The 18085-nt window shown below is 35.4% G+C and overlaps 1 non-coding gene across 1 annotated transcript; it reads left to right on the top strand.

The window, feature by feature from the left end:
• Nucleotides 1-5713: 5713 nt before the first annotated feature.
• Trnaa-ugc (transfer RNA alanine (anticodon UGC)) lies at nucleotides 5714-5786 on the top strand. Its single transcript has one exon. It is a non-coding gene; the product is annotated as a tRNA-Ala (tRNA).
• Nucleotides 5787-18085: the final 12299 nt, after the last annotated feature.

The following is an 18085-nucleotide window of genomic DNA, read 5'->3' as shown; positions in this document are numbered from 1 at the left end:
TCTACAAACCAAATTAGAGAGAACTGATATCTTAACAATTTTGAGTCTTTCAACCCATGAACACAATATATCTCTCCTTTTATTTAGATTTCTAAGGAGAGGTTTGGCATATTGCTTGTCATGTCTACCCTAAATATTTCATAATTTTGCTGTTGTTATAAGTGATAAGATTTTTAACTTCAATTTCTGAACATTGAGAGCTAATAAAAATGATCTAAAAATGATAGTTGATTGCTAATATATTGAAACTCATTGACTTCTGTACATTAATATTATATCTTGCACCCTTTCTAAACTTAGTTCTGGTAATTTTTGGAAACATTTCCATAAGATATTGCTATAAGACAAATCAAGCTAGCTGTGAAAAAAAATGTTCCTTACTTCTTCCTTTCTGATTTTGGCGCCTTCTAGTTCTCTTCCTTGCTTGTTTGCACAGGATAGAGTCTATCTGATGATGAATGGAAGTGGTGAGAGTGGACAACTTTGCTTTATTTATTACCTTGGGGGAAAAAACATTCAGGCCTTCACCAATAAGTGTGATGTCAGTCAAAGATTTTTCATATTTGTTGAGAAGAAAATTTAATCAGGAGTGGATTTTAGCTTGTTCCAAATGTTTTTTTTTTTTCTGTATCTACTGAAATATTCATATGGGTGTTTGCTTTCTTAGTTTGATAATAAGATCAATGATATTGATAGGTTTTCAAATGTTTTTGTTTTGAGGAATAATGAAATGAGGTAAACCTCAGTGAGTCATACATATTATCTTTAAAAAATACACAGTTGTTGGAGCTGAGGTTGTAGTTCAGTGGTAGAGAACTTGCTTTGCACAAGTTAGGCACTGGGTTTGATCCTCAGCACCACTTAAAAACAAATAAAAGTATTGTGTCCATCTACAACTAAAAATAAATAAATAAAATATACAGTTATGATGGTGTATATTCCAATACATCCATTGAAAATTTAAAATATTATAAGTTGAAAATGCATATAACACACCTAACTGCACATTATTGCTGTTATGGTTCAGATACAAAGTGTCCCCCAAAAGCATTGCTGTGAGACAACACAAGAATTTTCAAAGCTGAAAAGGTTAGATTATGAGAGCCCCAATCTAATCAGTGGATTAATCAACTGACATGAAATAACTGGGCAGTAACTATAGGCAAATAGGATGTGGCTGGAGGAAGTAGGTCACTTCACCTCCCCTTCCTGGCCATCATGTCTTGAGCTGTGTTCCTCATCAAGCCCTTCTGCCATGATGATGTACCTCATCTTGGGCCCAGCACTATAGAGTGAGTTGACCATGGACTGAAACCGTGAGCCAACATAAACTTTTCCTTCTCTAAAATTGCTCCTGTCAGGTCTTTTGGTCAGAGCAACAACAATAACAGCAACAACAACAACAACAAAAAAGCAGACCAAAACATGGCTTACTAACACAGTAGCTGTAGAGTTTCTGCTGTTCCCCTTGTGATCATGACTGGGAGCTGTAACTTGCAGCCTCTGCCAAGCATTATGAGAAAGTATCATTACAAGAGCACATTGTTGATGCAGGGAAAGATCAGACTTCAAAGTACAGTTTCCTCTGATTGTGCATCACTTTTGCACCATCATAAAGTTGAAAAATCGTAAGTTGAACCATCCTGGGGGGGAGACAACTGTACATTGTTGGATTCAATTTGCTAAAGTTTGAAGAAGAACTTTCAATCTGTGTTCATGAGAGGTATTTGTCAGTTTTCTTTCCTTGAATTATATACCTGGTTTTGATTTAAGGGAAATGTTCACATAAAATGAGCTGGAAAGTATGCATAAAGCTGGAATAAATGAGTTTGTAATATGTCTTTATTTTCTATTTAATATCTGTAGAATCTGTAGTTAGGTTAGTTTCTTAAGGTAGAAGTTGAAGTCAATAATTTAAGACCACTCTTATCATACTGACATTTAATGCTGTACATTTCTTTCTAATTACTGCTTTAATGGTATCCCACAATAATTTATGCTGTTTTCATTTTCACTTAGTACAAAATGTTTTCTGATTTCTTTATGAACTTTTATTTGTCCCACAGTTTTTTTTAAATGTTACAGAGACTCCAAATACTTAGAAAATTTCCAGAGATTTTTCTGTCATTAATTTCCAAATTAACTCCACTGTGTTAAGAGAACATTTTGAGAATTTTCTATGACTCAAAATATGATCTACCTTGACAAATATTTTCATGCACAATTGAAAGGAATATGTATTCTGCTGCTACAGGATATTCTATAAATATCAATTAAATTATTTAAATTAAAGTTAATTTACAATATTTTAAAGGTTTTCTACATGTTTACTGATATTCTGTCTACTTGTTATGTGACTACATTTGTGGATTTGTCTATCCTTGCAGTTCTTTATAGTATTTTCTTCATGTATTTTGGAGCTCTTTGATTGGGTACATAAAAATTTAAGATTTTTATGTCCTCTTGATAAGTTGAAGCCTTTATCATTACAAGATCATATTTTTCCTAAATAATATTCTTTTCTCTAAAGTCTACTTTGGTATTGATATATTCACTCAAATTTTCTTTACAATATTATAGCATGGCATTTTATTTATTTTTCATCATTTTACTTTCAACTCATTTGCCCTATATATATTTAAAATGAGCTTCCTATAGGCAGCTTATAGTTGAGTCTTAGTTTTTAATTAATGTGAAATTTTCTGCCTTTTGGTTAGAATATTTGAACCATTTAAGTTTGTGATTAATTACATAGCCAGATTTAAAACTACTATCTCATCTCATCTGTCCTTTGTTCTCCTTTTCTTCTTTCCCTGCATGATTTTGAATAAATTGAACATTTATTTTATCTCCTTTGTTGGTTTATTAGATATAACTCTTTGTTTTGTTATTTTTGCAGTTGCTTTAGGGTTTTCCTTTAACATCTTTAGCTTACCTTTACCTTTCAGTGATGTTGTATCATGACATAGTTTGTAAAAGAATCTCACAATAGTGTTCTTCCATTTTATACCACCTACCTTTTTTGTCATCATTGTTGTATATTTTATTTCTACATGTTTTAAACTCCATAATACATTGTTATCATTTTCTCATTAAATAGTGAATTATCCTTTGCTGAGATTTAAATAAATGGGAAAACATTATTTTATACTTACACACATAGTTACCATTTCCAGTGCTTTTTAATCTTTTATGAACATCTTTATTTCCATCTGGTATTTTCATTCTGTCTGAAGGACTTCCTTTAGCATTTCTTATAGTGTGTGTCTGTTGGTGATGTATTCTTTCAGCTTTTATATGTCTGAAAAAGTCTATTTCAAATTTGTATTCAAATGTTGTTTTCATTGAGCATAGAATTTCCAGTTGATAGGTTCCTTTCTTTCTTTCTTTTTTAATTTTTTTAGTGCTTTAGAGTTGGCCCACTATCTTCTTACTTGCATTGTTTTTGTTGAAAAATATGCTGTAGATCTTGTCTTTGTTCCTCTCTCTTAACATGTCTTTTCTCTAGCTCTTTTTGAGATTTTCTTCTTGCTACAGTTTGGAGAATGTAATTATGAAGTAGGCTGGTACAGTTTTCTTCATGTCTTTCATGCTTGGACTTCATCTTGGATCTAGTAATCCCTCTCCTGAGGGAGAAATTCAAATAAAAAAAAGGTATTTTCATACAAAGTTCTCTATGCAAATGTTCACAGCATCTTTATTTATAGTCACCAAAGACTGGAACTAAACCATATGTCCTTCAACAGGAAATTAATGAACAATATGTGATACATCCACATAATAGGATACTACTCAACAACGACAACAACAACAAAATGAGCTGTTGATAAATGAAACAGGATGGATGAATCTCAAATGCATTATGCTAAGTGAAAATAACCAGATGCAAAAAAATAAAAAATAAAAATAAAGAACAAATGAGTCCATGTATATGATATTCTGGAAAACAAGAATCATTGGGATGGTGAAGAGATCTGTAGTTGAAAACGGTTAGATCTTGGAGGAGAATTTGAAAACAAAGGGCAAGGATAAGGGCCTTGGAGTGGGGGTGGAGACAATAGCACTGTTGTTGTTATCGTCATTGTGGTGGGGATTTGTGACTCTTTGCATTTGTCAAAACTCACAAACCTCTAAGCCAAAAAGAGTGGGCCTTATTGTATATAATCAAACAATAAAATTTGAAAACCTATATACAAAATATTGAAACACCACTTTTCCATGACTCAGCTAGGTGTATTCACCAAGGTTGGAGACTACAGAATTATTTTCTTGAGATATAAAAAGACTATGAGTGCAGGATGAGAGGAATATTTGCATATATTGACATTTACAGAAGCGCTCCTGAAACAGCTGGGCCTCTTGCTGGGAAACTATCACAAAGCCCTTTTTTGGTGTGTCCTGCTTGTACACACACATTCCAAATAGCTTCTTAGCCTAAACTGACATCAAAAAAACTTCATTTGAGGAAAATCCCTAATACAAAAGACAATACTATACAAACACCAAAACGAATACAAACACAGAAAGGGCTAAAACTCAGTAAAAATGAGGCGATATAGAAATTTGAAGAAAATTTTAAAACATTTATTTAATATCCTCAAAGGGCTAAGAGAAGAAATTGAGTCTTTTTTAAAAAGTGTAAAAAGGATATAGAAAACAATTAAATTTTTTATGGAATTTAAATGTAAGGTAGAAAAAAAATAAAACATATCAGAAGGGCTAGATAAATTCAGAAATATCTTCCAGGAAATAGAACTAAGGATAAAGAGATAGTAAACAAGAAATTAAAATTCTGGAAAGTTGCATGATTAATTCAAAACACCAAATCCAAATTATCTGAGTGGTTAAGAAAAAGATACCAGAGGACAGGAAATTTGACCAGCAAAAGATACAAAGTAATTCCTAGACTTGAAATTATAAGCCCAGAAAAAAAATGAATGAGAAAGGGCCCAACCAAAGTGTCAGTGTGAAGTTTCCAGAGAGAAAAGTTTGGTTGCATGTTAAAGAATCAGAATGACCTACTTCTTATGAAAGACATTGGCAGTCAGAAGACAATGGAACAAAGGCTTCAGAATTGTGAGGAAAAAATAGAATTCATATCCAGCTAACCTATCAAAAGTATAAAATTGATAAAAACATTTTCTTAGACATTCAAGATTGTAAAAGTGTTACTTGCCCATGAGCTATTTCTCAGAACGTTACTGTAGAATATTATGGAGAAAAATAAGAATATATAAGAAAAACAAAGACAGTAAATCTAAGAATCAGGGGAACTAATACAGAAATAAAGCAGAGAGGAATCTCAGGATGTCATCTCTGCAATAGGCCAGATCAAGCCATTCAGATTGCAAAATGATATATTGTTATATTGTGTGTATGTACAAATTTGTAACAATGAATCTTACTGTTATGTACAATTATAATGCACCAATAAAAAAGAAAAAAATTAAAGTAAAATGAAATAAAATGAACAACAACATAAAAGTGCAAGAAATCTGTCTCTACAGGAAAACAAACTGGAATCAGTAGATTATCTGCTATATTTGGCAAGTAGAAAGTGGTATTAAAATAGTATAAAAGGTTTTAGAGTTCTTAGGAAAAGTTTGAGAACAATTCATTATGGAAACATTAAAAGAAACTAGCAAATGAAAATGAAGCCAATGTCAACTCCAAGGAAAACATAAAGTCTCATATGAAAAAATAATGTAGGGCTGGGGGTATAACTCAGTTGGTAGAGTGCTTGCCTTGCATGCACAAGGCCCTGGGTTCAATCCCCAGCACCACCAAATACACACACACACACACACACACACACACACACACACACACATAATTGTATAACAGTATTTTGCTCAACATTGCGTAAAACTTTCATAGTTACAAAACTGCAACACTGATTAATGATTCATTAAAAATTACAAGTGTATTGGGATGATGGAGGAAAGAGGATGTATGTTAAGGCATGGGTGATCTCATCAGAATTCCAAATACTTTCTTTCACATCTAAGACTCAACAGACAATGACTAAAATTGAAATATAAGTCCATATTTAAAATTATAGAGGTAATAATCAGAAGAAACAACAAAAAGAAGTGAAGATGTTACCTGTGAGAAACCCAACTTGGAGATGGGGGCAAGACAGAATGCTATTTTTTAGATGTCTTAATTTATATTAAAAAAAAAGTCATGCATGTTTTACGTGGATAAAAATATAACTAAAAATTATAATTGCAGTAACCTATTATGAGAATGTTAGAGTGGAGGACTGACTAATAATATTTTTGGAGAGAAAGGAAACTGTTTTCTGTTTTCCAAATCTGCCTAGGCATAGAGCTCACCATGTTAGTTCCTAGGGAAGAAAAGGGGCACAGCATGATTCTTCTTTCAGACCTTGTTATGGCGTTGTTTTCTTTAAAGAAGCAAAGGTAAAAACTCCTATATTTTACAATTTTATTTTAACTCTATTTTTTGTGGTCATTTAAAATAGATTTTCCTTTTTGCCATTATAAATAGTTACCCAGGACTTTAATACCCGTAATAGTTGGCAGCCTTGGACAGCCAACTTGTCTATGTAAGATTGCTCCTGACGTTATGAAATTGACATAAGTAAATGTCACCATAGACAGGAAAATATGGAATCAGATTTTAGCAAATTCAGCTCTTAGACTCTGTAAGAAATAATTCAGGCCTCTGAAAATGTCCCAGGATGACATCTCAGGGCTGAAGTCCTATGCCAAGCTCCATGAAGCTCTACTACTGAAATGCTTTATGCAAGTTTTGGTCAAGTGGTGAATTTCAGAAGATCTATAGAGATTTCTTAGGGAACTCCAGGACAGTCTTAAAATACCTCATAGCCTCAGGACAGTGACTAATAAAATAAAAACATACCTCTGAAGATCTCCCAGAACCTTGGAGGAGAATTAATTTTGACTTGTGTCATTTTTTTTTGGCTCAGCCAACTGTGAATTTCTATTGTACTAGGCATGTTAAGTATACAGACAATGGACACAATTATGATAGTTCAACATAAACAAGCCATATGAAGAAAAATTCCATGAACTTTTCCTTGTAAGATGTCTATAGATGAATTCTTTAAAAAAGAAACAGACTATTGATCTATGTTGTTGACAGTCATTGTGATTCTTCACATACAGGGCCTATTTATTCTCTTTTATTCATTTTCCCCCCTGAATTCCACCCTTCTTCTTTCTGGGCTTCTGAATTGATTTTTTTTTTTTTTTGTATTGTTCTCCCCTGTACTGATTCAGAAGATACATTTTTTTTTATTTCTAGTCTTCAAGTAGTTGTCCTTGAAATTTTAACATGGTTACATTTAAACTCTAAAAGATCAGTCAACATCCTTACCTGTCTCTTGAATAAAATAAGAGCATAAGATGCTTTAACCCAATCACCTATCTTGAAGCTTGCCTGTTGCCATCTCCTCTTTTAATTAATTAATGGTTTATTGTCAGTGTTTTTATATATTCTATTTTCGTACATCAGTAACTTATGTGTGTGAACTTGCCACCCAATCTAAGAATGAGGATATTAACAATACTGCTGCATCTTTCTGTAAATTTCATTATTCCATTATATATGACTCAATTTCATCCCCAAAGGTGAAAACCATTCTGATTTTTGTTTTAAACTCTCTCTCTCTCTCTCTCTCTCTCTCTCTCTCTCTCTCTCTCTCTCTCTCTCTCTCTTTGCAATTTTAAAAGTAGTTTTATCATATATATGTGTGTGCCCAAAAAGATGTACCATTTAGTGCTAAGAGCCATAGCCAAGTAGTATGATGCATGGAATTTTTGGTTGTAAGGTGACTCCAGCAAGCCATTGAGATGATATGATTATGTTAAGATCTGCATTTATATGGATATTAGACCCCTGCTGTCCACCTTGGCCTGCTACGGGACTCCTGGAGAGTTCCCATTGGTTGGGGAAGTGCGGTAGGAATTCCGGAGGAGGGACTTCCTGTTGGAGTGTCCGGGAGAACACTGCTTGTGTTGGTCGGGATTTTTCCCGGGAGCATACGGGGCATTGACGGGGAGTTTCAAAAATATAATTTGTTCCTGCTTGAGTGGCTTGTGATTTTGTGCCCAGCCTGACTGCGGCAATTTAGTTTTGTGTATTTTTGTACTTTTTTTTTCTTTAATTTTTATTGTTGGTTGTTCAAAACATTACATAGTTCTTGACAAATCATATTTCACACTTTGATTCAAGTGGGTTATGAACTCCCATTTTTACCCCGTATACAGATTGCAGCATCACATCAGTTACACATCCACTGTTTTACATATTGTATTTTTGTACTTCATAAAATTTTCTAGATGGTTCTCTGGAACTCATTTTTTTTCTATTTGATTTTTGTTTGTTTGTTTTCTTATTTTAATTTAATTTACTTATTCTAATTTGTTATTGATGACAGCAGAATGCACTTCACTTCATTTTACATATATAGAGCACAAGTTTTCACGTTTCTGGTTGTATTCATTTGATTTCTGATAATTGAAAGTCATCACATGGGACTAGGTGGTAAAGCACTTGCCTACATGTGGTAAGGCCCTGTGTTCAACCCCCAGCACTGAAAAAAAAATTGTCCACATTGTTGTGCTCAATTATTCCTGATAATTTTTTCACTGTTCTATAGTATGTAATATGGTCCTTTCAGAATTTATTTATCTAGGCTCCTATCAATGAGCATTTGATTTGGGGTAGTTCATGGAGGCCTTCTAGCATTCAGATCTCCCTTCAAGAGAATGTACTGCAAGAAGTGTGGTTGGCTGACATCTACCAGTGACTGAGGATCAGATGCATTGCAGTGTTCACACAGAGGCTTGGTCTTCCTGAGCTGCTTCTGAACAATGCCAGAATAGACAAGGGTACTCAAGCCAGATTATTCCTGTCCAATGCGGGTCTCCTCTGAAGGTCATCAATTGGCCTAGTAGAGATTTTCTGCAAGCAGCACTGCATCCAAGGCAATTCCTACCTCTTTCCATCTCCTTCCATAGCTGTCAGACCTGCATTATAGTCTGATCTCTTTCCCTGTCTGTTCCTGAAACCTCTTCACTTTATTCTTCATAAGCATTGTTCCCCCAAATCTTGCACTTCTAGTTTTATTTCCACATCTGCTTTCTAGAGGACCCAAATGAATACAGGACTGCCTCAAGTCTTTTGCTATCATAATATTACTGCTATGAACATTGTAGTATGCAAGATTAGTATTTGTGTGCAAGAGTGGAGTTGCTGAGTTGTAGTGTGAGTTTAATTTTTCACAATGCCAAATTACTTCCAAAGTGGTTTGCCAACTTGCATTCCTACCAGCAATAGTTAAAAGAGATTCTTTTACATTACTGGAAGAGTTGATTTTGTGTGACTTCTGAATTTTTGCAGTTATTTGGTATAAAATGATACCAAATTGTGTTCTTGACTTCCATTTTTCTTAATACTAATGACTGAGAATTTCTATTTTTATTGACCATATGCATTTAATGTTCAGTGAAATGCACATATATAAAATCCCCTTGGTCATTTGTATTGCAAATGACTTATAGTCTTGTTAAGTGGCTGAGGCTGACCTTGAACTTATGATCCTACTGCTTCAGCCTCCTGAGTCACTGAGATTACAGGTGTGGAATACCACACTCAGTTGATAGTATTTTTGTAGAATATTGTCTTTACCTAATTTAAGTATCCAGATTAAAGTCACCTTGCAAATTTGGGATTATCCCTTCCTCACCAGTACCTAGGAGAGTTACTAAAAGATTAGAATCACCTCCTTCTACTTCTCTTGCTCCTATTCTTTTTGTTTTCAGGAGGGTGGGGGGGAAGGGGCAGAGCTGGGAACTACACCCAGTGCCTCATGCATGCTGGACACACACTGTACAGCTGAGCTATAGTCCTAACCACTGATTTGTTCTTCAAAATTTCATAGATGTTTTACCTATGTGTGTGTGTGTGTGTGTGTGTGTGTGTGTGTGTGTGTGTATCACAGTACACTGTTAATCTGCACACTTTTATAGTCTTATGCATCAGTAAAACACTAAATTTAATTTAAGTTAAAATTTATTTAATGAAAAAAGAAATTCTAAATTGGAAAAAAAAAAAAGTTTTGGTAAAGCTCATCTGTAAAACTAACTAGTCCTGAGAAGATTTTTAACTGTTACTTTATTTAATGCCCAGTTATCATGTGATATTTTTCTAGAAATTTTTCCACTTCATCTAAGTTTTAATTTTTTTTGAAAAATGTTATTGTAGTATTCTCTTATTACCTTTTAATCTTTGCTATATTTATAGTTATGTATCTCTTCCATTAAAAATATTAATGTCTTCATTTTTTTTAACATTTTCAAGAGGTTATCTATTTTTTTGCAAATTAAAACTACACTGAGATTTCATCTCACTCTCATCAGAATGGCCATTATCAAGAATACAAGTAACAATACATGTTGTTGAGGGTGTGGGAAAAGGGTACACTCATACATTGTTGGCTGGACTACAAAGTGGTGCAACCACTCTGGAAAGATCTTGATTCATTTTTACTGTTTATATCTAAGTGGGTGTGGCCAGAAAATGTGATTTACTTAATAGTTGCTTCCTGAAATTTGTTCAAATTTGCTTCATATCTTAGTCCATAACCAGCTTGCAAATTTTATATTGTCCATTAAATAAAACTTGACAATATGTTTTGTTTAAATTTCCTGTATTTTGCTATTGTTCTTGACCTAAGAGAGGTGTGTTGATATTTCTTTTATGTCAATTTATTCTTGTAGTTTTTTTTTCCTTTTTTAAATTTTTTTTTATTGTTGGCTGTTCAAAACATTACATACTTCTTGATATATCATATTTCACACTTTGATTCAAGTGGGTTATGAACTCCCATTTTTACCCCATATACAAATTGCAGAATAACATCAGTTACACATCCATTGATTTACATATTACCATACTAGTGTCTGTTGTATTCCGCTGCCTTTCCTATCCTCTACTATCACCCCTCCCCTCCCCTCCCCTCTTATCTCTCTACCCCCTCTACTGTCATTCATTTCTCCCCCTTGTATTATTTTCCCCTTTCCCCTCACTTCCTCTTGTATGAAATTTTGTATAACCCTGAGGGTCTCCTTCCATTTCCATGCAATTTCCCTTCTCTCTCCCTTTCCCTCCCACCTCTCATCCCAGTTTAATGTTAATCTTCTCATGCTCTTCGACCCTACTCTGTTCTTAGTTACTCTCCTTATATCAAAGAAGACATTTGGCATTTGTTTTTTAGGGATTGGCTAGCTTCACTTAGCATAATCTGCTCTAATGCCATCCATTTTCCTGTAAATTCTACGATTTTGTCATTTTTTAATGCAGAGTAATACTCCATTGTGTATAAATGCCACATTTTTTTTAATCCATTCATCAATTGAAGGGCATCTAGGTTGGTTCCACAGTCTAGCTATTGTGAATTGTGCTGCTATGAACATCGATGTAGCAGTGTCCCTGTAGCATGCTCTTTTTAGGTCTTTAGGGAATAGACCGAGAAGGGGAATAGCTGGGTCAAATGGTGGCTCCATTCCCAGCTTTCCAAGAAATCTCCATACTGCTTTCCAAATTGGCTGCACCAATTTGCAGTCCCACCAGCAATGTACAAGTGTACCCTTTTCCCCACATCCTCGCCAGCACTTGTTGTTGTTTGACTTCATAATGGCTGCCAATCTAACTGGAGTGAGATGGTATCTTAGGGTGGTTTTGATTTGCATTTCTCTGACTGCTAGAGATGGTGAGCATTTTTTCATGTACTTGTTGATTGATTGTATGTCCTCCTCTGAGAAGTGTCTGTTCAGGTCCTTGGCCCATTTGTTGATTGGGTTGTTTGTTCTCTTATTGTCTAATTTTTTGAGTTCTTTGTATACTCTGGATATTAGGGCTCTATCTGAAGTGTGAGGAGTAAAGATTTGTTCCCAGGATGTAGGCTCTTTATTTACCTCTCTTATTGTTTCTTTAGCTGAGAAAAAACTTTTTAGTTTGAGTAAGTCCCATTTGTTGATTCTAGTTATTAACTTTTGTGCTATGGGTGTCCTATTGAGGAATTTGGAGCCCGGCCCCACAGTATGTAGATCGTAGCCAACTTTTTCTTCTATCAGAAGGCGTGTCTCTGATTTGATATCAAGCTCCTTGATCCATTTTGAATTAACTTTTGTGCATTGCTAGAGAAAGGGATTCAGTTTCACTTTGTTGCATATGGATTTCCAGTTTTCCCAGCACCATTTTTTAAAGATGCTGTCCTTCTTCCATCGCATGCTTTTAGCCCCTTTATCAAATATAAGATAGTTGTAGTTTTGTGGTTGGTTTCTGTGTCCTCTATTCTGTACCATTTGTCCACCCGTCTGTTTTGGTACCAGTACCAAGCTGTTTTTGTTACTATTGCTCTGTAGTATAGTTTGAACTCTGGTATCGCTATACCGCCTGATTCACACTTCCTGCTTAGCATTGTTTTTGCTATTCTCGGTCTTTTATTTTTCCATATGAATTTCATGATTGCTTTCTCTGTTTCTACAAGAAATGCCGTTGGGATTTTGATTGGGATTGCATTAAACCTATAGAGAACTTTTGGTAATATCACCATTTTGATGATGTTAGTTCTGCCTATCCATGAACAGGGTATATTTTTCCATCTTCTAAGATCTTCTTCTATTTCTCTCTTTAGGGTTTTGTAGTTTTCATTGTATAAGTCTTTCACCTCTTTTGTTAGGTTGATTCTCAAGTATTTTATTTTTTTTTGAAGATATTGTGAATGGAGTAGTTGTCCTCATTTCCATTTCAGAGGATTTGTTGCTGATATACAGGAATGCCTTTGATTTATGCGTGTTGATTTTATATCCTGCCACTTTGCTGAATTCATTTATTAGCTCTAATAGTTTCTTTGTAGACCCTTTTGGGTCTGCTAGGTATAGAATCATGTCATTCACAAATAGTGATAATTTAAGTTCTTATTTTCCTATTTTTGTGCCTTTAATTTCTTTCATCTGTCTAATTGCTCTGGCCAGTGTTTCAAGAACTATGTTGAACAGAAGTGGAGAGAGAGGGCATCCCTGTCTTGTTCCAGATTTTAGAGGGAATGACTTCAGTTTTTCTCCATTCAGAATGATGCTAGCCTGAGGTTTAGCATAGATTGCTTTTACGATATTGAGGTATGTTCCTGTTATCCCTAGTTTTTCTAGAGTTTTGAACATAAAGGGATGCTGTACTTTGTCAAATGCTTTTTCCTCATCTATCAAGATGATCAAATGGTTCTTATTTTTAAGTCTATTGATGTGGTGAATAACATTTATTGATTTCCGTATATTGAACCAGCCTTGCATCCCAGGGATGAATCCTACCTGATCATGGTGCACAATTTTTTTGATATGTTTTTGTATCAAATTCGCCAGAATTTTATTGAGGATTTTTGCATCTAGGTTCATTAGAGATATTGGTCTGTAGTTTTCTTTCTTTGAAGTGTCTTTGTCTGGTTTAGGAATCAGGGTGATGTTGGCCTCGTAGAATGAATTTGGAAGTTCTCCCTCTTTTTCTATTTCCTGAAGTAGCTTGAAAAGTATTGGTATTAGTTCCTCTTTAAAGGTTTTGTAAAACTCTGCTGTATACCCATCCGGTCCTGGGCTTTTTTAGTTGGTAGTCTTTTGATGGTTTCTTCTATTTCCTCAATTGATATTGGTCTGTTTAGGTTGTCTATATCCTCCTGACTCAATCTGGGCAGATCATATGACTTAAGAAATTTATCGATGCCTTCACTATCTTCTAATTTGTTGGAGTATAAGGATTCAAAATAATTTCTAATTATCTTCCGTATTTCTGAAGTGTCTGTTGTGATATTGCCTTTTTCATCCCGTATGCTAGTAATTTGAGTTCTCTCTCTTCTTCTCTTCGTTAGCATGGCTAAAGGTCTGTCGATTTTATTTATTTTTTCAAAGAACCAACTTTTAGTTTTGTCAATTTTATCAATTGTTTCTTTTGTTTCGATTTCATTAATTTCAACTCTGATTTTAATTATTTCTTGCCTTCTACTTCTTTTGCTGTTGTTTTGCTCTTCTTTTTCTAGGATTTTGAGATGAAGTATGAGATCATTTATTTGTTTTTTTTTTTTTTCTTTTTTTAAGGAATGAACTCCAAGGTATGAATTTTCCTCTTAGAACTGCTTTCAATGTGTCCCATAGATTCCGATATGTTGTGTCTGTGTTTTCCTTTATCTCTAAAAATTTTTAATTTCCTCCTTGATGTCTTCTATAACCCATTGATCATTCAGTAACCTATTGTTCATTCTCCAAGTGATGCATGATTTTTCCTTCCTTCTTTTATCGTTGATTTTCAGTTTCATTCCATTATGATCAGATAAGATGCATGGTATTATCTCTACTCCTTTATATTGTCTAAGAGTTGCCCTGTGACATAATATATGATCTATTTTTGAGAAGGATCCATGTGCTGCTGAGAAAAAAGTGTAACTGCTTGATGTTGGGTAGTATATTCTATATATGTCAATTAAGTCTAGGTTGTTAATTGTGTTATTGAGTTCTATAGTTTCCTTATTCAACTTTTGTTTGGAAGATCTGTCCAGTGGCGAGAGAGGTGTGTTGAAGTCTCCCATAATTATTGTATGGTGGTCTATTAGACTCTTGAACTTGAGAAGAGTTTGTTTGATGAACATAGCTGCACCATTGTTTGGGGCATATATATTTATGATTGTTATGTCTTGTTGGTGTATGGTTCCCTTGAGCAGTATGTAGTGTTCTTGTTTATCCCTTTTGATTAACTTTGGCTTGAAATCTATTTTATTTGATATGAGTATGGACACTCCTGCTTGTTTCCGAAGTCCATATGAGTGATATGATTTTTCCGAACCTTTCACCTTCAGCCTATGTATGTATTTTCCTATCAAATGTGTCTCCTGTAGGCAGCATATTGTTGGGTCTTGTTTTGTGATCCATTCTACTAGCCTGTGTCTCTTAATTGGTGAGTTTAAGCCATTAACATTTAGGGTTATTATTGAGATATGGGTTGTTCTTCCAGCCATATTTGTTTATTTATGTTACTAAACATGGTTTGTTTTCCTCTTTGATTATTTCCCCCCCCCCCTTTACTGTCCTACCTCCCACTGTTGGTTTTCATTCTTATTTTCCATTTCCTCTTCCTGTAATGTTTTGCCGAGGATGTTTTGAAGAGATGGTTTTCTAGGTGCAAATTCTTTTAACTTTTGTTTATCGTGGAAGGTTTTAATTTCATCTTCCATCCTGAAGCTTAATTTTGCTGGATACACAATTCTTGGTTGGAACCCCTTTTCTTTCAGTGTTTAAAATATATTATTCCAGGATCTTCTAGCTTTCAGTGTCTGTGTTGAAAGATCAGCTGTTATCCTGATTGGCTTACCCCTAAATGTAATCTGCTTCCTTTCTCTTGTAGCTTTTAAGATTCTCTCCTTATTCTGTATGTTGGGCATCTTCATTATAATGTGTCTAGGTGTGGATCTCTTATGATTTTGCACATTCGGTGTCCTGTAGGCTTCTAGGATTTGGGATTCTGTCTCATTCTTCAAGTCTGGGAAGTTTTTTTTCGTATTATTTCATTGAATAGATTGCTCATTCCTTTGGTTTGAACCTCTATTCCTTCCTGTATCCCAATGACTCTGAAGTTTGGTCTCTTTATGTTATCCCATATTTCTTGGATGTTCTGCTCATGGTTTCTTAACAGTCTTGCTGAGCTGTCTATGTTCTTTCCAAGTTGAAATACTTTGTCTTCATTGTCTGATGTTCTATCTTCTAAGTGTCCTACTCTGCTGGTAGTATTCTCAATTGAGTTTTTAAGTTGGTTTATTGCTACCTGCATTTCTAGGATTTCTGTTTGTTTGTTTTTTATAACCTCTATCTCCCTGTATAGTTGATCTTTTGCTTCTTGGAGTTGTTTACGTAGTTCATTGTCGAAGTGATGTTTCATTGTCTGATTTTGCTGTCTGATGTCTTCCTTGAGACTCCAGATCATCTGAAGCATGTATATCCTGAATTCTTTATCTGACATTCCATCTGCTGCAGATATTACCTCTTCTAACGTTGAGTTGACCTGCATTGCTTGTGGTCCTTTCTTTCCTTGTCTCTTCATACTGTTTGCGTTTCTTTCTGCTTGGTGAAACTGTTGTGCTATTGAATTTTCCTCCTTTATATTTATATTGCTCTTGTATAGTTGCAAAGTCTCCCTCGTAGGCGTGGGCAGTGGCTCTGCCCCTCCTCCAATTGGGGCAATGTGCCTACCATGCCGGCAGGCCACTGGGCCTGTTCTGCTGGTCAGTAGCAGGTCTGCCTACCTTGCAGGCGCGGGCGGCGGCTCTGCCCCTCTGCGGGCCGCTAGGCTTGTTCTGTCAGTGGTCGCAGTTCTGCCTACTTTGCTGGTGTGGGCAGCGGCACTGCCCCTCTGCAGGCCGCTGGGCCTGTTCTGCCTGTCGGTTTCAGGTCTGGCCTGTTCTGTTGGTGGTCGCAGGTCCGCCTACCTTGCAGGCGCATGGGGAAGCTCTGCCCCTCCACGGGTTTCTGGGCTTGTTCTGCTGGTTGGTCACAGGTCTGCCTACCTTAGAGGCGCGGGGGTTGGCTCTGCCCCTCCGCTGGCCGCTGGGCCTGTTCTGTCGGTGGTCACAGTTCCTCCTACCTTGCAGGCTCGAGGGGAGGGGGCGGCTCTGCCCCTCAGCAGGCCGCTGCACCTGTTCTGCTGGTGGGTCGCAGGCCCACCTACCTTGCAGGTGTGGTTGGCAGCTCTGCCCCTCCTCGGGCCACTTGGCCTGTTCTGTCGGTGGTCACAGTTCCGCCTACCTTGCAGGTGCTGGGGGAGGGGCTCTTGTAGTTCTATTAAGTTTTCCTTCATATATTTCATTGTCTCAATAATATAAATATATATACATATATACTTACACACACACACATACAACTATTGCAGTTTTCTAGTGGAATATATTTACCTACCTCCTAAATCAGTTTATTGTTTTATTTCCAATAATTGTCAATTCATCTTCTAGCTTACATCTGATTTTGTCAAATCTTTTGGCTCTATAGTGTTTTTTTAACCCCCCAAATTAAGCATTATTTCATGAAATCTTTGTAGATTAGATTCCGTAAGATATTTATCATCTTATTTATACATAATTTTTTCCTTACAACTTAGATATTCTTTTAGAGATTTTTTTTCCTTCTACTTGAAAAACACTTTGGAAATTACATATGTGAGAGTTTTTTGGTGGTAAATTACCTCAGTTTTATCATAAAGAAACTATTTCTTTTGTGTTTGTTAAAGATAATCTTTTTTAAGAATGCAATTCTTATTTTACAGATGTTTTCTGTCAGTACTTTGAAGATTTTAATATCTTATCACCACCAGTCCTTGTGTTGCTGCTTTCAATCTAATTACTACTTGTGTAAATTCCTCTTGTGTAAATTCCTCTCTGAGTATTTGTGTGCAAGAATGGAGTTGCTGAGTTGTAACTACTTCTCTTCTGCATTCTACAGGTTCAGTAGGGTGATTGTAATTGTGGCTTTTTAAAAATGCACCAGGTCCATGTGTTTTCATCAGTCCTTGGAATTCCTCAGGCACTTGACGCCTCTCTTTTTTTATTTCCCTCTCTCAGCCTGCTTTCCTCCTAATTGTCACTTCAGCTATGTCTATTAGTTGGTCATTTATTTTCCATTTAAATCTTTTTTTTTTAATTTCTCGAATCCCAATTTTGTTCTTTTCCAAATTTACTTTACTCTTTGAAAATTTCTCTTTTGTTTCTTTAGTTATAGTAATATATATCACAACAATGCTTCAGATAACAAGGGACCTCCGATCATAGTGGTCCCATAAGATAATAATGGAGCAGAAAAAGTCTTATCATCTAGCATCCTTACTGTTCCTTTTTGCCTTAAGATATGTTTAAATGCACAAATACTTACTATTGTGTTACAGTTGCCTGCAGTATTCCGAATGGTATTCTGTTGTGCAGGTTTGAAGCCTAGGAGCAACTGGCTACCCCGAATGGCTTACATATGTAGTAGACTATTCTATATAGTTTTGTGAAGTTGCATTC

The sequence above is a fragment of the Marmota flaviventris genome, unplaced genomic scaffold, assembly GCF_047511675.1.
Source record: "Marmota flaviventris isolate mMarFla1 unplaced genomic scaffold, mMarFla1.hap1 Scaffold_44, whole genome shotgun sequence".
NCBI classification, from domain to species: Eukaryota; Metazoa; Chordata; class Mammalia; order Rodentia; family Sciuridae; genus Marmota; species Marmota flaviventris.
This window is presented reverse-complemented; position numbering and strand designations above follow the sequence as displayed.